Below are 8678 nucleotides of genomic sequence, written 5' to 3' on the forward strand. Positions count from 1 at the left end.
TAACAGAAAACACACAAAATTCTGAAATATCATACAATTAAACATAACAGTGCTTCCCTTTATGGGAGGTGAGGACTCTTGAACGTTGCAAAGGTTAGGTCATGCACAGTTTATGACTCTCAGTTCAGTGGTTGAAACAGCGGGGACCCCGGGTAAACAAAGGGGTCCCCTTTTTGAAGTTTTTGGAGCAATCACTGTCCATTACTCCGTTGTCCATTTTAAAACCTGTAACAAAAGATATGCACACAAACATTTTCAACTACATAGCAACCCTCATTAATACCTCCAAGTTTTGTAGCGGAGGGGAGTTTGATTCTGAGTGCTGCGTGTGGACCTTCGCAGCGCAGGGGTCGCTATTGACCTAACAGGGCCCGCTATGCTTGCTACCGCTGGTGTAGTGCCCTGTCTTCTAGCTACACTTCTAGTGAGTCTGGGTAGCACTGGCAGGCTGGAGCTCTCAGAGCTGCTGTCACCAACAGTGGGTATGGCAAGCTCGCCGATAGCAGAGGGAGGATTTGCTAGTTCAACGGTCGGCACGGCATCTTCAGGTAGGGCTTGTTGAGATTGCGGGGCCGGATGATCTGGTACCACCATTGGTTCTGATGGGTTCGGCTGGTGGAACGTTAGAACAGGTACCACGATGGCCTGATTTATCTGAGTCCAGGACTGGGGAAAGTCACCAAGGACAGTGTGGATCATCTCCTCCTTTTCTACAGGTGGGGAGGTTCCTGGATTCATTTCCCTCGCTCTCAGCTTATCAGGGCAGGCTTTAAGGTGGTCCCTGGATATCACCGTCGTGGTCTCCCCTCCATCCTTGCTGATGAGGCAAACCTTCGTGTTGTCGAAATCGGATGGCAGGACAGTATACGGTTCCGCTTCCCATTGGTCGTCGAGTTTGTGTAGCCTCCTCTTTCGTTTGAGTACGTGCTCACCAGGTGGCAAGGGAATTGCAGGGGCATGCTGGTTGTAGTCCCTTTCCTATTTTTGCCTGGCCTGAGCAAGGCTTCTTTCCACGCACTCCTGTACCTTGCGGTACCTTTGCCGCCTCTCGGCATCCCAATCGGCATCCGGCGAGGTATCTTCGGGAGTTAGGACCCCCATGTCCAGATCAACGGGTAACTTGCTAGACCTTCCTCGCATCAGGTACGCTGGAGTGCAGTTGGTGGAATTTACTGGGATGTGATTATATATGTCCACCAAGTCAGGCAACTTCGTTGGCCACAGGCTCCGTTCCTCTACGGGCAAGGTCTTTAGTAAGTCGATTACCACCTGGTTCATCTTTTCGCACATCCCATTGGTTTGGGGATGGTACGGTGTGGTTCTGATTTTCTTACACCCGTACAATTGGCAGAACTCCTGGAACACTTCCGCTTCGAATGCTGGTCCCTGATCGGTCAGTACCTTCTTCGGGTAGCCATGGGGCCTACAAAAGTACTGCTGGAAAGCCTTGGCGGCCGTCCTGGCCGTTAGGTCTTTGACAGGCACAACCACCAAAAATCTGGAGTAGTGATCCATGATGGTAAGAGCGTAGACATAGCCTGACCGGCTAGGTGTCAGCTTCACATGATCCAGCGCGACCAGTTCGAGCGGCCGCTTGGTGATGATAGGCTGCAAGGGAGCCCGTTGGCTGCCACGGTCCCTCCGGCGTAGGCTACATGGACCGCACTCTCGACACCACTTCTCAATGGCTCTCTTCATGCCAATCCAATAGAACCTCCCTCGGAGTAGCCTTTCCAGCTTCTTCCATCCGAAGTGTCCGGCTCCATCGTGGTAGGCTCCCAGAACCATAGACGCATCTCGCCTTGGCACTACTATTTGCCATACCAATTCGTGAGTACGTGGGTCGATGCTTCTCCGGCACAGCTTGCCATCATGGAGAAACAGTTTACTTCTCCCCTTCCACAGCTGTTGGGTCTCCTGTGGATCATCTGGGCCGGGATGCAACCCTGCCTGCGTCAAGAGCTCTTTCACCCGACGGACCGCGGGGTCACCATCCTGGGTCTCCGCCCATCCGTGGTGGGGCAGGGGATTCAGTATGGCATCCGGTTGGTTCTTGTGCCTGTTCTTCACATGATGGGAGTTCTGAGTGGCTTTGGGGCGATGGAATGCAGGCAGCTCCACCTCTTCAAGTGCCTCCGGGTCTTCTCCCGTTTCTGGCAAATTGGGCATTCGGGACAGGGCATCGGCATTTGCATTCTTGCATCCTGCCCGGTACTTGATGGTGAAGTCGTAGTTGGACAGTCGGGCCATCCACCGCTGTTCCAAGGCCCCGAGTTTGGCGGTATCCAGATGCGTTAGCGGATTGTTATCCGTGAAGACGGTGAATTTCGCTGAGGCCAGGTAGTGTTTGAACCTCTCTGTCACTGCCCAGACGATGGCAAGGAATTCCAGCTTGAAGGAACTGTAGTTGTCAGGGTTCCTTTCCGTGGGACGAAGCTTCCTGCTGGCGTAAGCGATTACCCTCTCCTGGCCTTTCTGGACTTGGGACAGCACGGCCCCCAATCCTACATTGCTGGCATCCGTGTACAGCACAAACGGTTGGTCGTATTCGGGGTAGGCCAGTACCTCCTCTCCCGTCAGTGCCGACTTTAAACAAGTGAAGGATCCCTCCAGCCCCTCGTTCCAATCAAATGGGGTGTTCGTCCCCTTAGTCTTCTTCGATTGGCCCACCAACAGGTCTTGTAAGGGCGCGGCTTTCTTGGTGAAGTCCTTAATGAACCTCCGGTAATAGCCTACCAGCCCGAGGAACTGCCGGACTTCGTGGAGGTTGCTGGGCTTTGGCCAGTCCTGGATCACCGTGACCTTGTCGGGGTCTGGGGCCACTCCTTCGGCGCTCACCACATGGCCCAGGTACTGCACTTTAGGTTTCAGCAGATGACATTTGGACGGATTCACCTTTAAGCCAAAGTTGGACAGGGCTTCAAACACCTCAGCCAGGTGCTTCAGATGGTCTTCGTAGGTCTTAGAGAAGACAATGACATCATCCAAATACAGCAGTACGGTTTCAAAGTTCTTGTGCCCCAGGCAGCACTCCATCATCCTCTGGAACGTCCCCGGGGCATTGCACAATCCGAAGGGCATGTAGTTAAATTCGCAGAGACCCATCGGTGTCGTGAAGGCCGTCTTCTCTTTGTCCGCCTCCGCCACGGGAACCTGCCAGTACCCACTGGTGAGATCTAAGGTAGAGAAGTAGTTAGCAGATTTTAAGGCAGCCAGAGACTCCTCTATCCTGGGCAGTGGGTATGCGTCCTTATGTGTAATGCGATTCAACTGCCTGTAATCAACACACATCCTCATTGTACCATCCTTCTTTTTAACAAGGACTAATGGAGCTGCCCAGGGGCTACAACTGTCTCTCACCACCCCAGCCTCCTTCATTTCTCGCAACATGTCCTTGGCACACTGGTAATGAGCTGGGGGTACAGGGCGGTATCTCTCTTTTATGGGCCGGTGATCTCCCGTGGGGATGTGATGTTGGATCCCTTTCACCTGTCCAAAATCTAAGGGGTGTTTGCTGAATACCTGCTCGTACTCGTGAACCACCCTGTAGGCCCCCTGTTTCTGATGGGCTGGGGTGGAGTCAGTGCCCACATACAATTCCTGACACCAATCTTTCGAGTGCCCTGCAGAACCGTTGTCCTCCGCCACGTTTGACGGGACCAAGGGTTCAGGTGTCTGTATTACACTATTATTGACAACGAACAGTTTGGCGAGCGTGGCATACTTGGTGAGGTGAACCTCTTCCTCCCCACAATTGAGGACACGTACGGGCACCCTCCCTTGGCGAACGTCGACCACCCCCGGGCTGTCAGGATAGTAGGCCTATTGTCTGAGTATACAGGTTCTACCAAGGCCTGGTAGTCCTTACCCCTGAGGCCTATGGCCGCCCGACACCATATTAACATCTCACTCCTGGGGGGTATCGCGATGGGGTTTGAATCACTCACAGTGACACGACCAATCTCACCACCAGTCAGCTCTACCTGCTGTCTCTGCATCAGAGCTCTGATTTCTTTTTGCAGGGCGCGTTGTTCACTATGGCCAGCGGTTTCTGCTACCTGTTGCAACAAAACAATAACTTCTGCAAGACAATTTTCTATAACATTAGTACCGATGGTCATCATGGGATTACATTCACGGCGGTCAATATCAACAATTACAATCCCTTGGGCCTTCAGTTCCACCCGCCCCACCTTGATGGTGACTTCTTTATATCCCACTTGTGGCAACGGCTGACCATTACTGGCTATGATGGTGAAATCGTCATCGGGGCCACGAGTAATATCGGTGTCCTCCCAATACCGTTTATAAAGCACGTAAGGCATAGTTGTCACCTGAGAACCGGTGTCCAGCAGAGCATTCATGGGGATACCGTCGATCACAACAGGAACAACTGGTCGCCCTCCAACGTATTTGGCTCTCCAATGCTGCGGGCCTGATCGTCCTACTCCTGGGGGTTGGCCCTTTGCCCCAGGGGATGCTCGTTTAAAGGACAGTACCTTGCAAGGTGGCCCACCTGGTGACAGCGGCGGCAGATGGGTCGTCCGTCCTGATGGAAGCGATCGCTGTCCCGGCCTCTGGTCGGTGGAGTCCTCCTCTGTCGCATCCAGGGAACATCTTCTGGTCTGGAGGCCAGCTGGATCTTCTCCTTGGGGGCCTCCTGTAGGGACTGCACCGTCCGGGTCAGGGCAGCAACGCTCTTGGTCAGCTCCTGCATCTGGAGGCGGAGTCCTGCAGGGGAGTCGTCCTCTAGCCTCTGGGTGTCGGCCTTGGCGGCAACTGGGGCATTCGACGCCACCTCCTGGTGGTGTGTGAGAGCGGGACGCCTGGGTGGTATTGTGCGGCTGGGTTGTCGCTCCTGCAGCGCCTGGATAGCTTTATCCTTGAATTGCGCAAAAGTCAAGTCTGGATTCTGCATGGCCAGGAAGTGTAAGTGGCCCCTTTGGTGACTGCACAGGAGCCCCTCAATGAACCGCTCTTTCAGGAGTTTATCCTCATCTTGCATGCTGCCGGGGTCAGTCTGCTTAATGGCCCGCAGCGCCTCCTGGAGATTAAGGGCATAGTCCCGTAAGCTATCCTGCGGTCTCTGTTTGCATCCATAGAAAGTCAGTTTAATTTCTGTAGCAGTGCGGGTATCAAAGGTGGCTTTGAGCTTTGCAAAAACCTGCTGCGCAGTTCCCTTATCCGCGGCGGGCCAGGACTTCACTTCCCTCAAAGCCGCCCCGAAGAGTTGGCCGATTATCATATGAACCTTCTGTGGCTCCGTCAGGGGATAGAACTTGAGCAGGCTGCAGATTCCCTCTTTAAAATCAGTTAATGTGTGCGACTCCCCGGAGTATCGCGGGAGCCAGGCCGCTCCGGGCAGGTATGGCATAGAGAAGGGCATTATGGCCTTTGTGGTAGCGGCAGTGTCCGACTGGTTGATGGGGGCAGCGGGCTCTGCGGCCACCGGTGGTGATGTTAGGGCCGCGGCTACATCTGCTAAGGGGACCGGAGCCGCCTCTGCGTTCACGGCTGCGACCGCCGCCTCCGCTTCCCCTGACTCGGACATGGCTGTCCCTTCCTCCCACTAACCTGCTGGAGGTTGGAGTTTCTCTTCCGGGGTTGGCACTTTACCGCGCTTTCTCGTTCCGCGCTTCTTTTGACCGGTTCCGCCCACGAAGCTAAGGCTCCTCCCTCCGTGCGCGGCAATGGCGAATTGTGGCGGGAACTCTTGGCAGCAATTGGCAATACACAGTCTTTGCAATAAGTCACAGTCCAAGCACAACAAATCACAGTTCCAAGGCACACATGACCTGATTCTTCAGGCTTAAGTAGATCCTGTTCGTGACGCCAAGTTTGCAGCGCCCCCACTGCCGCAGGGCCGAGGGGTACCCGGTACCGGGTCTCTGAGTCTCTGCTCTGGGGTTGTCACGGTGGCTAGGCCCGGTCCGTGACCCTGCTGAGGGGCGCCCAATGAAAGGTGTGGGTGGTGATGATGTTATGGTGCGGTGCAGGTCGCAGTAAATAACGAGGATACCAGGTTGCAGTCTCTTTACCTCTTTACTGAAGGCTTCGAGATAGTCAATCCAGAGCACTGTTAACAGGGCTGTCTGAGACCGGCCGGTCCAAAGGCACATTAGGAGTTCCCTTTACAGGTGAGGATCAGCGTCTACCTGCTAGCGCCTATGTGTTGTAGTTCTTCCCTGCTGAGCACCCCGGGATAGTCCTCACAACTGATTCTGTCTGCCTCTGATGTTCGTTCTCTCTCCGTCCCCCAAATGATATGGCTAGGACGCACCCGTATGACGGGGTAGGCCTGGAGTTCTTCCGGGACCCTAGAGTAGCCCCTCTCCCGCAGCTGCCTCCGTTGTCTGCTTAGGTGTTTAAGTGAGACAGCCAACCTATAATTGGCTGTCCTGCCGTGGTTTGAAGTGATGCTTAAAGTCTCTTACTTTCTCGGCGTTCCGGCCACCGACTGTTTGCGCCTCAGAAGGATGTTGCCTCGATCTTACAGCACGACTCCTTCTGGTCCTATTGCCTCTTTGCTGTATTCCTGTTTCTTCTCACTTTTTGTCCTTTCTTGGGAATCTGTCAGGATCCCATCCCTGACAGGTCCTCTCTCTAGCTCTTCCCAGTTACTTCTCCCTGTCTTCCTGTCCAACCCCCAGTTTTACCAGAGTGTGATTAGTGGCCTATTAGATAGAACCACTCCCCCTGGTGGCCGGAGTGTGAAGTGTAGTGTGAGTGTTACCTGGTCAGGTGAACTCCTCTAATGCAATCAGACGCAACATCGCCCCCCCCTTAGCGGCAGAGCGACGTTACTGCAACGACCAGGACTCTGGGGCACTGCATCGGCACGGGAGGAAACTTTCAAAGGCTGTCCAGGCCGTGGAAGGCTAACAGTAGTTCCATAAGCCTTCCACTTCCGGATGATGCTCCCAACAGTGGAGACAGGTAGGCCCAACTCCTTGGAAAGGGTTTTGTACCCCTTGCCAGCCTTGTGACCCTCCACGATCTTGTATCTGATGGCCTTGGAATGCTCCTTTGTCTTTCCCATGTTGACCATGTTTGAGTGCTGTTCACAAGTTTGTGGAGGGTCTTAAATAGTCAGAAAAGGCTGGAAAAAGAGATAATTAATCCCAACATGTGAAGCTCATTGTTCTTTGTGCCTGAACTACTTCTTAATACTTTAGGGGAACCAAACAGAATTCTGGTGGGTTGAGGGGTTGAATAATAAATGACCCTCTGAAAAGACTTTTCACAATTTAAAAAAAAAAAATAAACAAAGAAATAACATTCTTTTTTGCTGCAGTGCATTTCACACTTCCAGGCTGATCTACAGTCCAAATGTCACAATGCCAAGTTAATTCCAAATGTGTAAACCTGCTAAATCTACTTGTAGGCACTGTATATACCTGTATGTCACCTCCTGTATATAGTATATACCTGTATGTCATCTATTCTGTATATACCTGTGTGTCATCTCCCCTGTATATAGTATATACCTGTATGTCATTCCCCTGTATATAGTATATACCTGTATGTCACCTCCTGTATAGAGTATATACCTGTATGTCATCTCCCCTATATATAGTATATACCTGTATGTCATCCCAAAATAAGTCTTACCAAATCAGATAAGGTGATTTTCTGGATTAGTTTCCTCATTTTGACTCTCATAGTTGTGGTCTACATATGATGCAAATTACAGGCCTCTCTCATCTTTTTAAGTGGGAGAACTTGCACAATTGGTGGCTGACTAAATACTTTTTTTCCCCACAGCACTACAGAGCTGGTGGCAGTGACACACACAGCACTATACAGTAGAGCCGGTGGTAGTGACATACACAGCATTATAGAGCCAGTGGTAGTGACATACACAGCACTACAGAGCCAGTGGTAGTGACATACACAGCATTATAGAGCCAGTGGTAGTGACATACACAGCACTATAGAGCCGGTGGTAGTGACATACACAGCACTATAGAGCCGGCGGTGGTGACATACACAGCACTATAGAGCCGGTGGTGGTGACATACACAGCACTATAGAGCCGGTGGTGGTGACATACACAGCACTATAGAGGCGGTGGTAGTGAATATACACAGCACTATAGAGCCGATGGCAGTGACATACACAGCACTATAGAGCCGGTGGCAGGTAACATACACAGCACTATAGAGCCGGTGACGGTGATATACACAGAACTATAGAGCCGGTGGTGATGACATGCACAGCACTATAGAGGCGGTGGTAGTGAATATACACAGCACTATAGAGCCAGTGGTAGTGACATACACAGCACTGTAGAGCCAGTGGTAGTGACATACACAGCACTATAGAGCCGGTGGCAGTGACATACACAGCACTACAGAGCCGGTGGCAGTGACACACACAGTACTATAGAGTCGGTGGCAGGTAACATACACAGCACTATAGAGCCAGTGACGGTGACATACACAGCACTATAGAGCCGGTGGTAGTGAATATACACAGCACTATAGAGTCGATGGCAGTGACACACACAGCACTATAGAGCCGGTGGTAGTGACATACACAGCACTATAGAGCTGGTGGCAGTGACACACACAGCACTATAGAGCCGGTGACAGTGACATACACAGCACTATAGAGCCGGTAGCAGTGACATACACAGCACTATAGAGCCGGTGGTAGTGACATACACAGCACTATAG

Source organism: Ranitomeya variabilis, chromosome 5 (assembly GCF_051348905.1).
Source record: "Ranitomeya variabilis isolate aRanVar5 chromosome 5, aRanVar5.hap1, whole genome shotgun sequence".
NCBI classification, from domain to species: Eukaryota; Metazoa; Chordata; class Amphibia; order Anura; family Dendrobatidae; genus Ranitomeya; species Ranitomeya variabilis.